General features: G+C 33.9%; 1 protein-coding gene across 5 annotated transcripts in view; it reads left to right on the top strand.

Annotated features, from left to right (window-relative positions):
• Positions 1–15,521, top strand: part of CNOT6L (CCR4-NOT transcription complex subunit 6 like) — a 120,286-nt gene that overhangs the window by 28,703 nt on the left and 76,062 nt on the right. Inside the window, exon 1 of one of the 5 annotated variants that reach the window (XM_082837600.1) lies at positions 14,237–14,488. The exons of the other annotated variants lie outside the window; for them this stretch is intronic. The gene's annotated coding sequence lies outside the window, so the exon portion shown is untranslated. Of the gene's footprint in view, positions 1–14,236; positions 14,489–15,521 lie in introns of those variants that run through there. 5 annotated transcript variants of the gene reach the window in all.

Here is a 15,521-nt window from a genome sequence, read left to right as displayed (position 1 = left end):
TTTGATCATTATGTATTAATAGTATAGGTCATTCCTTTTTTATTGCTGAGTAGTACTTCATTTTTTGTGTTTACCACATTCTATTTATTAGGCTGTTGATAGACATTTAGGTTATTTCCAGTTTTTGGCTATTACAGATAAAACTGTCAAGAACATTTGGTTTCAGTTAAGTCTTTGAGAGTACATGTGTTTTAATTTTTCTTGAGTAAATATCTAGCAGTGAAATGTTTGTGTCATTTGATAGGTATGTATTTAACATGTAACTTTTTAAGAAACTGTGAAACTGTTTTCCAATGTGGTACTATTTTTCATTTTACCTGCATTGTTTGACAGTTCTCATTGCTCCACATTCTCACCTGGTCAGTCTTTAAATTTTAGCCATTCTAGTAGATGGTATCTCATTGTGGTTTAATTTTAATTTCTCTAATGACATTGAGTATTTATCATGTGCTTGTTTGCTATCCACATATCTTCTTTGGTGAAGTATATATTAAGATGATTTGTCCGTTAAGAAAATTTTCTTATTATTGATTTTTGAGAATGCTTTGTTTATGCTGGATAGTACATTTTTTTATTACACATATGATTTGCAAATATTTTCCCCAGTCTGTGGATTGATTTCTCAGTTTCCTACTAATGATTTTCAAAGAATGAAAGTTCTTGATTTTTATCAAGGTCAACTTACCAGTTTTTTGCTTGATGGATCATGTTCTTATTCTTTTGCTTAAGAATCTTTGCTAAACTCATGATTATGAATTTTCTCCTGTGTTTTCTTCTAGATATTTTGTAATTTTAGCTTTTTTTTTTTTTTTGTGATATGCAGGCCTCTCACTGTTGTGGCCTCTCCCGTTGCGGAGCACAGGCTCTGGACGCGCAGGGTCAGTGGCCATGGCTCACAGGCCTAGCCGCTCTGCGGCATGTGGGATCTTCCCAGACCAGGGCACGAACCCATGTCCCCTGCATCGGCAGGCAGACTCTCAACCACTGCGCCACCAGGGAAGCCCATAGCTTTTATGTTTATAGTTCTCTGTGCCTATCTAAAATAGAGATAATGAAAACACCTACAACTTGGAGTAGTTGTGATTACTAAGTGAATTAATAATACATGTAAATTAATACTTGTTAGCGAATTTGAGTTAATTCTTGTATATGGTGTGAAGTAAAGTTTGAGATTCATTAGTTTGAGTATGGCAATCTAATTGCTCCAGCACTACTTGTTAAATATTATCCTTTCCCTATTGAATTGCCTTGGCGTTTGTGTTTTAAATTAATTGACCATATATATGTGAATTTACTTCTGGACTCTCTATTCAGTTCTCTTCATCTATTTGTTTATCTTTATGCTAATACCGCGTCACCATGATTACTGTACCTTTATAATAACTCTTGAAATCAGATAGTATAAGTCTTCTATTTTATTTTTCCTTTTCTAAGTTATTTTGGCTGTTCCAGGTCCTTAAGATTTCTATATAAATTTTAGCATAAGCTTGTCAATTTTTATAAAAACTACCTGCTGGGATTTGATTGGGATTATAGTAAATCTGTAGGTGAATATGAGGAGAATTAACATCGCAACAGTGTTGAGTCTTATGTTCTATGAACATGCTGTATATCTTCATTTACTTTAGCTCTAAGTTTTCTCAGCAGTGTTGTTGTTTTCAGTTTACAGGTTTTGCACATCTCTTTTTTCATATTAATCTCTAAGTATTGTATAATTTTTGGTGCTACTATAAATGGTATTTTAAAAATGCAGTTTTGGAGGGGGGATATATTTGTATCATATCCTGCCACCTTGCTAAACTTATTAGGTCTAGTAGCTTTTTTTGTAGAATCTGTGAGATTGTCTACATATAAACAATTGTGTTGTCTGAGAATAAAGATGGGTTTTTACTCCTCCTTCTAGTCACAATGCCTTTTATGTCTTTTTCTTGCCTGATTGCATGGGCTAGGACCATCCGTACAAAGTTGAAAAGAAGTGAAACATTGCCTTGTTCCTGATCTTAGCAGGAAAGCATTCAGAGTTTCACTATTAAGTATGTTTTTCATAGATGCCATTTATCAGGCTGAGTATGTTTCTTTTTATTTTTGAAATGAGAGTTTTTTTCTTTTCAAATAGGAATGGTTGTTAGATTTTTTAAAATGCATTTTGTGCCTTTGTTGAGGATTTTGTGTGTGTGTGTGTGTGTGTGTGTTGTATATACTAGTCTGGATATAGGTGGATTATATAGATTTTTTTTTTTTTTACTGTTAAACAACCTTGCATTTCTGGGATAATCACCACTTGCTATGATATATCATCCTTTTGATATATTACTGGATTCAGTTTGCTAAAAATTTTAAAAACATTTCATGTACTGTCTGGTTTTGGTACTAGGGTAATGTTCATCTCAACTTTGTGGAAGAGTTTGGGTAGAATTTGTATTGTTTCTTCCTTAAAGACTAACTGTGGTTGAGAAGTACTGGACTACATATGATCTCTGTTTCCTTCTATTGCTAAAATTTATTTTTGTTCTTTTCATATAATAGGATGCATACATTCTTATAAATAAAGAGCAGTTCCTGTGTTTTATTATTTAATGAATGAAGTTCTTTGGAGGTGGAGTGGGAGAAGTAAATTAGTTTTGCTAGGTACAGGAAAACTAATTTGGATTTGGATTTGGATTTGATTTGGATTTTTCAGTGAAGCAGAATTGAGTCCAAGGAACAGAGGATCTGTAAGAGAGGGAAAGGCAGTGGTGTGCTGCAGTGCTGTGCTGGAGTTGGCTTGTGCTTGTTTGAGATGGCCAGTTGTTCATTTTTAAGGTATTTTGCAAGCCAGTTATTAAATACAACCTATTGAAAATTAAATTATGTAACAATTAAATCATATTAGAAACAAAGATAATACTCAAAACTCATCAATTACTAATTATTTTGCTATTGTATCTATACTCTTGAGATTATTTACTTCTGAAATACAACCTAATGCTGTGTTTACTGGGTATCCTATTGATAACTTGAAATTTGCTATTCATATGGGAGATTTACAGATAAGCAAATGCTACAAATAGAGCTCAATTTGTTAATTGTGTACTGTTAGGAAATGATGGAGCAAATATTATTAATCCAGATTAAACTTTAATGTTCTGAGTCTGTTGTGAGTAGCACAAAAAAATTAAGGAAATATTTTTGCAGTATTAGACAACCATTATCAGCAAAGAAATTTTTTATGTTATTGACAAATAAGTAAAGTTCTGATATTTATTGTTTATCTTTTTAATGTAAATGAAATTGTTAACCATAATTCATGTTGGAACTGCATTCATTTGTCATTTGCTACCATATGTTAGTTACAGAAACAAGAATTCAGTAACAAATGAACTGAAACATTGTGTGAGTCAATTGGTTACATGAAATTTACAATAATGAGTATTGTATATTTTTTGATTATTTGTTAATTTTGTGGCACATTTTAATTTAGTGAAATTCATAACAAATTGCACACACCCCCCCCCACATACACATCCTCACACCACACACTCTTCCCCACCAAGAGAGCTTATCTGTCATCTGAAGTGGAGCAATTCCTGTAGTTAGTTATATTGGCTGTGTCTTTCTCAGCTTCCCTGTCCAACACTCAGCAATTGATGGCTACTCTTTAATACTCAAGAGAAGACTCTAGTTATTGTGAAGTTTCTCTTTGCCCTCTTGCTCTGTTCTCAGACTTTCCCAGGTCCAGCATATGAAGCAGTAATGGTGTGTTGGATAAGACTGAGACTGTAGGACCAGACTGCCTGGGTTAAATCCCAGCTCTGCTGCCCACTAGCCATGTAACCAGAGGCAAGTTTGTCTTGCCTCTCCAAAATAGAAATAATTAAAGCACCTACAACTTAGAGTATTTGTGATTACTAAGTGAATTAATATATGTAAAACACTGTGGATAATGTTTTCAGATGGTTGGTGCTCATTGAGTAGTAGCTATAGCCTGATATTTGTCTCTACGTGGAAATTGCTGAGATGCTCAGCCTTTGGTGCAATAACTATCTGCTTGTCTTAGCACCTGGAGACAACTTTAATTGGCTAGGATGTCCTTAGCCAAGAATTTAGGAATAAATGTAACTCATAATTTAACTCATAACCTTCGACTTTTTCCTTTCTATCATGAGATTTTTTTGCAGTAGTACTTGATTTCTCTAAACACTTGTTTAACATACACTATACTCTGGACTCAGTTTTTGTGCAGGATTCTCAATCTTGGCACTATTGACCTTTTGAGTCAGATATTTCTTGTGTGAGGGCCTGTCCTGAGTAGGATGTTTAGCAGTATCCATGACCTCTACTCATTAGCAGCATACCCCCCAAGTCGTGACAACCAAAGATAAGTCTATACATCGCCAAATGTCTCCCGAGGGGCAAAATCACACCTGGTTGAGAACTACTTTTTTAGAGGGGACTTCAGGTGTGTGCTGTGATATGAGACTGTGATTTGTTTTAGTATTTCTTGGAGAGAGCCATGACGGTTTTATTAATCAGTATTTATTTTTCAAGATTGCCACTAATTTTATTCAATAGATCTTTCTCATATTTTCACTTTAGCGTAGCTGCTTGATTAGTTGCTGCTACTGGGATTGGTCAGTAGGGTATCTCTCTTTTTTTGGTGACTGCTCAAACTGATGGCTTGAAAAAATCTTTTCTTGCCCATGAAGGTGCAATGGATTTAGGCATCTAGGGAATTTTTCAATGGATAACAGCACCCAGGTCTAAACTTTTTTGTATGTTATTGCATTTTGTTTTCAAAAAAAGAGATAGGAAGTCACCTGTCTTATGATTCCACTTCTTATGCTGTGTTCAGAGGTGGCTGGGAAAACAAGTATATCCTACCCCCAAAAAGGAAACTTTTGCTTGGAGGTAGTCTATTGTCCTTAGGCATTCATAAGTGACCTTTAAACAGGATCTTAAAAAGAAAAAGAAAAAGAAATAATAATGCAAGGTATTCTGTTCGAATTAAAATTACTGAACAACTTAAGAGTAAATACAGTGAAAAGTGTTATTGGCAGTAAGTTTTTAAACATGCTTTTGAATATGATCTTTATGCTTCAGATATGTGTGTGTTTATGTACATTTTCTGGGAAGAATGTGGTTTTGAATCTATAAATTAAAAACAGCTTGTGTTTTTTTTAAATTTATTTTAATTTTGTTTTTGGCTGCATTGGGTCTGTTGCTGTGCGCGGACTTCCTCTAGTTGCGGCGAACGGGGGCTACTCTTTGTTGTGGGTCGTGGGCTTCTCATTGTGGTGGCTTCTCTTGTTGCAGAGCCACGGGCTCTAGGCACGCAGGCTTCAGTAGCTGTGGCACGCGGGCTCAGTAGTTGTGTCTCGCAGGCTCAGTAGTTGTGGCAGTGGGCTTAGTTGCTCCGCACATGTGGGATCTTTCTGGACCAGGGCTCAAACCTGTGTCCCCTGCATTGGCAGGTGGAGTCTTAACCACTGCGCCACCAGGGAAGTCCCCAGCTAGTGTTGTTTCTTTTAGTTGTGGTTTGCCTTATCAGAATATTTTTCATAATACCAAATGATTTTAAAAATATCCTATATTTATAGTTTAAATAATACTAAGCAAAACAGGTTAATTTCCTTAACCAGAATATGGAAAAAAATTTAGGAAAGTATTGGTGCAACAGATGAATAAACCTTAGATAAATTATATGACATGGTATACTTCTATAGTGTTAGGCTTATAATAACTAAACAATTAAGCATAAAAATGCTTGAATTTACTGCTGTTCATCAAAGAAAATATGGATGTTTAAATGGGCAATGATCTCTTTACAAGACTCATTAATTATGTGAATCTAGGTATTCTTAAATTATCTCTCTTATTTGGCAGAATTTTGTTTTTTGTTTTATTAGTCTTTGTATTTTACAGTATGAGCTTGTTATTTATCTTAATATTTTCGCAGATGTCTGTAGGATATAACTTTATCAGCATTGATAATGTGCTAGGTTATTATCTGAATTATGAAAGAAATTATTTTTTAAAATGTGAAAGTTTTGCATATATCTTCAAATATATGTCAGGTGCCTTTGAAATTTTTAATTAAAAAAACCCTTTGTAAAATAATGGTGAATGCTACACCACCTGTAAGAGTGGCCAAAATCCAAAACATTGACAACACCAAATGTTGGCGAGGATTTGGAGCAACAGGAACTCTTCATTGCTGTTGGGAATGCAAATTGGTACAGCCGTTTTGGAAGGAAGGCTATTTGGTAGTTTCTTATAAAACTAAATATATTCTTATCATATGATCCAGTCAGCAGTCATGCTCTTTGGTATTTACCCAAATGAATTGAAAACTTACGTCTACCTAAAAACTCGTACATGGATGTTTATAGTAGCCTTTATTCATGATCGCCAGAACTCGAAAGCAACCAAGATGTCCTTCAGTAGGTGAGTGGATAAATAAACTGTAGCACATCCAGACAATGGAAATATTATTCAGTGCTAAAAAGTGCTGAGCTATCAAGCCATGAAAAGATATGAAGGAACCTTAGATGCATATTAATGAGTGAAAGAAGCAAGTCTGAAAAGGCTGCATACTATATGGTTCCAACTATAGACATTCTGGAAAAGGCAACACCGTGGAGACAGTAAAAAGATCATTGGTTGCCAGGGGTTAGAGGAGAGGGAGGGATAAATAAGCAGGGCACAGAGGATTTTTATGGCAGTGAAAGTATTCTCTACCGTGCTACATGGGTAGTTAATTGTCATCATACACATGTCAAATAGCCAGAATGTAACAATGTAAAACAGCAAGAGTGAACCCTGTTGTAAGCTATGAACTTCGGTTGATAACGTGTCAGTGTAGGTTCTTTGATTATAATAACTGGTGGGGGTGGTTGTGCTGTGTGGAAACAGGAAGTAAACGGGAGCTCAGTGCTTTCTGCTCAGTTTTACTGTGAACCTAAAATTGCCCTAAAATTAAAGTTTATTAATAATAAAAAAGTTCTATTGTCATATTACAAGAACAATATATTGTCAATATTGAAAAGTTAGAGAATATAACTAAATAAGAAAAATAAAAATTACTCATAATCCTATTATTCTTTTAGACTTTTTCATGCACATTGGTACAGATTTCATATACACATTGTTTTGTTACAAAGATGGGATTATTATATATTAAATCAGTTTTTGTTTTTAGTTAGCAGTACATCTTGAATACTTTCCCACAGATTTAAATCTTCAAAAAAGTAAAAAAATATGAGTTAGTGCCCTTTCACAATTGGAGAATGGACTGTTCTGATTTTTAAAGGTGCTTTTTGCTAAATATAGATTACCATCTTTCAGGTTGGGCTACAAAAAAATAAACATCCACTCTATACTGATTATAAATATTATTCTTGAGGATTATTTATTGTAGAATTGTAGACTGGCACAAATGTTGGGTATTAGAGAGGATCAAATAATAGAATTCTGGCTAAACCAATTTCCGTAGTATTTATATTTTGTGCATCTTTGAAAAACTGTCATTATTTGAATACCGTGTGTTTTTTAAAGTAAATCATGGGATTTTAAGGTAGTTATTAAAGGAAACTTATATTAGGCTGTTATCAGTGTAAAAGAGCTACTAGTTTTATTGGAGGCTACTTCCTAAAAGCACAGATAACAAACAACAATGTATGTTGATTAAAGTTAATTTTACTAAGACTGTATAGAATATATGATCTTTTAGTTACTATTATACATATCTTTGGTCACCATTTTGGAATGACTAGCATCACTTCCTAACCATCAAAGGGAGAGTTCCTTTTCATTTATTCACTTTGGAATTGATTCCTGAGAACAAGGAAGTTTATTATTTGGTATATTATAACTTTCCCTGTTCAAAGAGAATCATGAGGAAACTGAACTGTAGAAGAAACTTTCCCCCGAAACAATTTATTTGTCTAGTTCAGTTTTATGGACTTGGATTGCTGTAGCTCTTTTTAGTCCTGTATTTGATGTATCTACGTATAAAAATTAAATTACGGTGTCTTTCATTAAATATTAGTTTAGAAATTTTATGATATTTTTAATGTAGTCATTAAATAATAGTGTTTTTCATTAAATATGTGTTAATTCAGAAATTTCTGAAGAGAAATTTGCTGGGATAGCCTAATAAATGAAACTTTCTAAAATTACAGCCAACTGTCACTAAGTGGGAATTTTAAATTAAACCTTGGGGACATAAGCTTGAGGTTTTGTTTCATTTCTTCTGTGGCGTAAAATCATGATTTTAGATGGAATAATCTAAATCTGGATTTCTACCTTACATTTGTTTTCAAAACCTGAAAGAAAGGATTTACAGTATTTTAGAACTAGAATATAGGCTAGTTGCTGACTCTAAAGAATCCTGAATTTAGAGCTAGTCTGCTCTAAGTGTATTCTCTCAATTTCAAAGAAGAGTATGAGTACATATTTTAGAATTGGGTCTTAGGCTAACTGGATCTATTTACTACACTAGTCATTATAATTGTGCATGCTGAAAAACTTGGGTTAAATGTGATAACAGTCAAATACCGTGCTATATAGTCTTGCTTTTATGATGGGAAGTGATAAGAATATTTTATATTTCATATAAGTACAGGGTTTTAAATGCATTTATAATTTTTTCAGATGATTTATGCATTTTTATTATTCATTTTTATTTTTTAATAAATTTGTAATTTAAGAATGTGACAGCTGAATCAGTAGAGGATATAGGACCTCTTGGAAGTGTGACTAGAAGAAATGCTGTTGAGCAAGAAAGTAAAAGGAAATGAATGAAGGAGGCAACCAGGATTATAGTATCATGTTTATTATTAGAGTCTCTATGGCTGGCAGTTTTTCATGTTAGGAAAATGTTCTGTAGGAAAGCATAAACAGATTTTTGAACTTTCCATGATCTTTTCTCTGTCCACCTATACAGCACCATCTCTCCATGCCTCCAGTGATATTTTTAGCAACCCTGAACTGCTTGTAATCCCCTTGTCCTGCAAGCACACGCATGTGTGTGTGTGTGTGTGTGTGTGTGTGTGTGTGTGTGTGAGGATTGGGTGGGTGAGTACTGGGGGAGGGATCTTCTCTTCAGATGGCCTGGGTCATATAAACTCTGTTAGCATTTATTACTCAATGATAAAGTTGGCTTATTACAACTCTTTGGCATTGTTACTAAGAGCTTGCAAAATGCTATGGATTTAACTTTTGTGATTTGATTTGCTAAAGTCAATTTATGCTCTTTTTAGGCTAACATTTATAAATGCCTTGTGGTAAAGCTAGAGATATGGAATCATATTCTGTTTATTTTCCTTTTTTATTCACTTAAGTGGTGTTTCAGATGGGAAAGCAATTTTCCTCAAGTTGTTTTGCTTTACCAAGAGACATGAATGATTAAATTATTTTGTTTCCTAAGAGTCTTTCTGATGATGATATTGTGAGTAATTATAGATTAACCAGTATATGTAGTTCACATCATCACAAAAAAAAATTCCCTTATGCTTATTATAGTCTATCCCTCCCTCCACCCCTAACCCCTGGCAACCACTTAACCAGTTTTCTGTTCCCATAGTTTTGATTATTGTGGAATGTCATATAAATGGATTTGTATGCTACATAGCTTTTTATAAAAAAATGACATAATTGACACATAGCATTGTATTAGTTTTAGGTGTACAACGTTAACGATTTGTTATATGTGTATATTGTGACATGATTGCACTGAGAAAGGTGTAGTTAACATCCATCACCATGCAGTTACATTTTTTTGTGTGTGTGATGAGAACTTTTAAGATTTCTCTTAGCAACTTTCAAATATACAGTATTGTTAACTGTAGTTACTATGTTATACATTACATCCTCAGGACTTACTTGTTTTGTAACTGGGAGTTTCTAACTTTTGACTCCACCCATTTTGCCTACGCCCCCACCCCCACTTCTGGCAGCCACCAATCTGTTCTCCGTATCTATGACTATTTTTCTTTATTTTGGATTCCACATGCAGGTGAGAGCATACAGTATTTGTCTTTCTCTGTCTGACTGACTTAGCATAATGTCTTCAAGGTCCATTTGCAAATGATAGGATTTCCTTATTTTTTTATGGCTGAATAATATTTCATTGTGTGTTTTGTGTGTGTGTGTATCACATATTCTTTATTCATTTATCTATTGATGGGTACATAAGTTGTTGCTGTGTCTTGGCTATTGTAAATAATGCTGTAGTGAACATGGGTGCAGATATCTTTTCTAGGTAGTGATTTTGGTTTTTTTTTGGATAAATACCCAGAAGTGGAGTTGCTAGATCGTATGGTAGTTACGTTTTTAATTTTTTGAGGAACCTCCTTACTGTTTTCCATAGTGGCTGCACCAATTTACACTCCTACTGACAGTACACAAGGGTTCCCTTTTCTCCACATCCTCACCATTTATCTCTTATCGTTTTGATAATGGCTGTTTTAACAGGTGTGAGTTGATATCCCATTGTTAGTTTGATTTGCATTTCCCTGATGGTTAGTGATGTTGAGCCCCTTTTAATGTATCTGTTGGCCATCTATATATCTCTTTGGGAAAATGTCTGTTCAGATGCTTTGCCCATTATGGATTTTTTTTTTTTGCTATTGAGTTGTGTGAGTTCTTTTTTATTTTGGATATTAACCCCTAATTAGATACATGATTTGCAAATATTTTCTCCCATTCTGTAGGTTGCCTTTTCATTTTGTTGATGGTTTCCTTTACCGAGCAGAAGTGTTTTAGTTTGATATAGTCCAATATGTTTATTTTTGCTTTTGTAGTCTTTACTTTTGTGTCAAATCCAAAAAATCATTACTGAGACCAATGTCAAGGAGCTGACCCCCTATGTTTTCTTCTAGTTTTATGGTTTCAGGTCTACATTCAAATCTTTAATTAATTTTGAGTTGGTTTTTGTTAATTGTGTAAGATAGGGGTCCATTTGCTTTTTTTGCATGTGGCTGTTCAGTTTTCTCAACACTGTTTATTGAAGAGACTGTCCTTTCTCATTGTATATTCTTGGCTCCTTTGTTATAAATTAACTGATCATACATTTTTGGGTTTATGTTGGGGCCTTCTACTTGGTTCCGTTAATCTATGTGTCTGTTTTTATGCCCAAAACATGCTATATTGACTACTGTAGCTTTGTAATATACTGTGAAATCAGGAAGTGATTTCACAGAGATGCCTCCAGCTTTGTTCTTTCTCCAGATTTCTTTGGCTCTTCTGATCTTTTGTGGTTCCATGTACATTTTAGGATTATTTGTTCTATTTCTGTGAAAAATGGCATTGGAATTTTGATAGGGATTGCATTGAATTCTTCTAGTCCATGAGGATGGGATGTCTTTCTGTCTTTTTGTGTCTTTATTTTCTTTCATCAGTGTCTTACAGTTTGCAGGGTACAGGTCTTTTATCATGGTTAAATTTCTAAGTATTTTATTGTTTTTGATGCAAATGTTAATGGGATTGTTTCCCTGATTTCCCTGATAGCTTGTTATTAGTGTATAGAAACACAACAGATTTTTATGTATTGATTTCGTATCCAGTAACTTTACTGAATTCATTTATTCTAATGTCTTTTGGGTTTTCTACATATAATATGTCATCTGCAAACAGTTTTACTTCCTTTCTGATTTGGATCCCTTTTTATTTCATTTTCTTACCTAATTGCTCTGGCTAGGACTTCCAGTACCATGTTGAATGAAAGTGGCAAGAGTGGGCATCCTTGCCTTGTTCCTGATCTCAGTGGAAAAGCTTTCAGGTTTTCACCTTTGAGTATGGGTGTCTGTTGTGAGCTTGTCATACGTGGCCTTTATTATGTTGAAGTTTACTGTATATAGCATTTTAAGTATGGCGTCTTTAATTTAGCATAATGCATTTGACATTCATCCATGTTGTGTGTGTCAGTAATTCAATCATTTTTATTGCTGAGTAGTATTTCAGTGTATGGCTATTCCACAGTTTATTCATCAGTTGAAGGATATTTGTATTGTTTCCAGTTTGGGGTGACTATAAATAAACTTGCTGAAAACAGTTATGTATGGGCTTTTGTATGAACATAAGTTTTAATTTTGCTTAGGTAAATACCTAGGAATGGGATTGCTGGGTTCTATAAGTGTATGTTTAATTTTATGAGGAATTACAAAACTGTTTTCTGAAGTGACAGTACCATTGTACTTTCCCATTGGTAAAATATGAGGTTGTGAGTGTGTGTGTATTTATGTACAAATATGTATATATTTGTAAGCGTACACACAAGGATATGGGGTGTGTGTGTGCGCGTGCGCGTGTGTTTTCCTTGTCAGTCCTATTGTAAGTTTTCAGTGTAATCATTCTAATAGCTGTGTAGTGGTATCTCATTGTGATTTTAAGTTGCATTTCCCTAATGCCTAATGTTGACCATCTTTTCATGTGCTTATTTTCTATCTGTGTATCTTTGGTGAAGTATCTGTTAAAAATCTTTTGCCACTTTTTAAAAATTAGACTTTGTTATGATTTTGTTTTGAGAATTCTTTGTATATTCCAGAGTGCTTTTTCATATAAGTGTTTTGCATGTATTTATTCTCAATCTCTGGGCATGTCTTTTCATTCACGTTTCAAGAGTAGATGTTTTAAATTTTCAAGAAATCTAGTTTATCAGTATTTTTCTTTTATGGATCATGCTTTTGTGTTTTATTGAAGAAATATTTGCCTAATCCACAGTCACAAAGATTTTTCTCTTATGTTTTCTTTTATAAGTTTTATAGGTTTTGCTTTTGCATATAAACTTATGATCCTTGCAAGTTAATTTTGTGTATGTTGCAAGGTGTGGATTGATGCTTATTTCTTTATTTTTGCATATGGATGTCCAGTTGTTCCAGCACCATTTGTTGAAAAATCTATCCTTTCTCTATTGAATTACCTTTGTACCTTCATGGAAAGTCTATTGACTGTATATACGTGGGTCTATTTCTAGTTTCTCAGTTATATTTTTTTCAACTATATGTGTCTGTCTTTTCATTAGTACCAAACTGTCTGGATTATCATTGCTTTCTAGTAAGGCTTGACATCAGATAGTGGGCACATCCAAGTTTATATTTCTTTCTCAAAAGTGTTTTGGCTCTTCTAGGTCCTTCCACATAAATTTTAGAATCAGCTTGTTGATTTTTAGGTTGGGAAATATTCTAAAAAAGAGATGGAAGATGACTTAAACCATGAAGGATGGATAGGAATTTGACATCATTGAAACAGATGAGAATGTGTATACCAGAGGAAGTAGAAAACACAGGCTACACGAAAAAAATGGAAAGATAGAGATTTGGGGAAGAAGTCATAGTCCTGAGAAAATTGATGTTGAAATTTTTAATCTAGTCTAATTACCTCCTGTTTTCTGTAAGATAGATACATTGTATTCACTGTTTTTAGGTAAGTGGGAGGCATTAAATACAAGAAACATTAAAGCATCGTCGTTGTTAGATAGAGACTAAGACCTAATTTGGAATGGTAGGACATTATGATAGAATCATAAGCTTTGGTTGTCTAAATTGATTGCTAGTGAAATAAGATGAAACTTGTCCAATAATAGCATTATTTTGGAACTTTGAAGTGCTTGGTAGATTTGTAATTCCAGGTCTTCATTTTTCCTTTTAGTATTTATTTATGTTTTATGTTGCTGCTGCTCTTGTTTTCTGGTATCCCACATATGGGAAAAAAATTTCTAGATATGCAGAAAAGGAGTTACATTCTTATTCTTTCTGCCTTTTTTCTTCCTCATGATAGTACTTTAACTGACAAGTTAGACTAACCCTAACAGTTCCCCTTTTACAGAGTCAGAAGTTATCTTTCTGGATTACTCTAAAGTTTTCTTCAGATTACCTTTATAAAGGAGTATAACAATCATTACAGTTATCTCATTTTCATTCAGGGGATTTATTGTTATATATGTCTATGCAGTGGCAATTACCTGATAAAGGGAAAAAGAGTAGTAACAAGAAGAAATGCCAAATTCTTCGTAGAAGTATTTGAAAGTAGAATATTTTATTACTTTATTTTTCAAGTAGTGCCATTAAAATGATGTAAGCTACCTGAGGGCAATGATGCTGTTCAGCTTGTTCACTGTCGGAGTCTTAGTGCATGGTATAATACATTATAATCAGTACTCCTGCAGTAAATGTTTGAATAAATGTTAAACTGATCAGAAACATGGAATTCCAGAAGTCTGAAGGTTATTTTTTCCATAATGATGGGTGGCTTTACCATTGTAAAACACGGATTTTATTTTGCTTTGTTTTTGTTTAGAATGGTGACAGATTGGGAGATATCATGAAAACTTTGAATGGATTCTTTCTGAACGTTTGCATTGTCATCATCTACGGACTTGAGTTGAATATGTCATTGAAGACAAATGCCATCCAGAGGCCCTTGGTATAGAAGAGGAGTGGAAATGTGGATGAAATTGTTATTTATCTCAGGATGTCTTCTCAGCTCTTGTGATTGCCATTAATCTTTATCAGTATGATTCTACTATATGCAGTGTGATTTGCTAGGTGCTGTTTTTTAGTATCAGCTCTTGAGCTCATTTAGGGAAGGTATAGATTTTGTATGACAGTTGTAATGATTAATACTTGTGTATAGCTAAAAATAGATGTTGATGAGGAAATAGAAACTTCAGAAATGCTGTAGTGCAAGGGTTAGTTTGCTTTATTAAAAAAGGTAAACTTAGACATATTTTCTCAGAAGGGAAAATGGTCTTAATGTTTAAGAGCAGTTGGGAAGGATGGATGTTAGTCAAGGTGGGTATTCAATAAATAACAAACAATGTGTTCATAACCTTTGGAAATAAATGCTGATAGAAGACAGATTTATCTGAGAATATGTAAAGTGTAATAAGTCATTACATCTTGCTCCAAAATGGAAGCAGAAATATCTAATGTAGGCTTAATTTTGTCTTCTTTCAACTTTGGGAACTCTGCATCTCTGCCTAAGATTGCTTTGCAAACTACTGTTGAGACGATCACTTAATATTTCTATGGATATAAGTGCATATCTACTGGCTTGTACTTTAGGTTTGGATTCATTGAGTTAGAAGTCTGGTTCGTTATGAAGCACTATTTGGTGGTTGTAGCATTCTCTTTCTTATTCTGAGTTCTAAATGAAATAGTATTAATTGTGTTGAACTATAGACTGAGAGAAAATGATCTTAAATTTAGAGAAGGTGGTGGGAGGAAAGCTGTGGTTTAACACCATAAGGACTTAACATCTTTATATGTACTATAGAGCCCGCTGTTTTTTTTAATAAGATGCTTCAGATGACCAAAATTAGCAGAAGTTTAGTTCTGGCCTTTAACAGTTTGCTCTGATTTGGCTCAGATTATTATTATTCGGGGATGGGGCAGGGAGGAGTTATTTTACATTATTTTCCTAGCCCCAGATATAAAACCTGATATTTGGGAATCCTTGGCAATAGTGTATTTGGGCGTAACTCATATATATATATTGTAACATGCTATTCACTGAACACGATGCTATGTAGGTATCTTGTATTT

This window comes from Leucopleurus acutus, assembly GCF_964270905.1.
Source record: "Leucopleurus acutus genome assembly, chromosome: 4".
Taxonomy (NCBI): Eukaryota; Metazoa; Chordata; class Mammalia; order Artiodactyla; family Delphinidae; genus Leucopleurus; species Leucopleurus acutus.
This window is presented reverse-complemented; position numbering and strand designations above follow the sequence as displayed.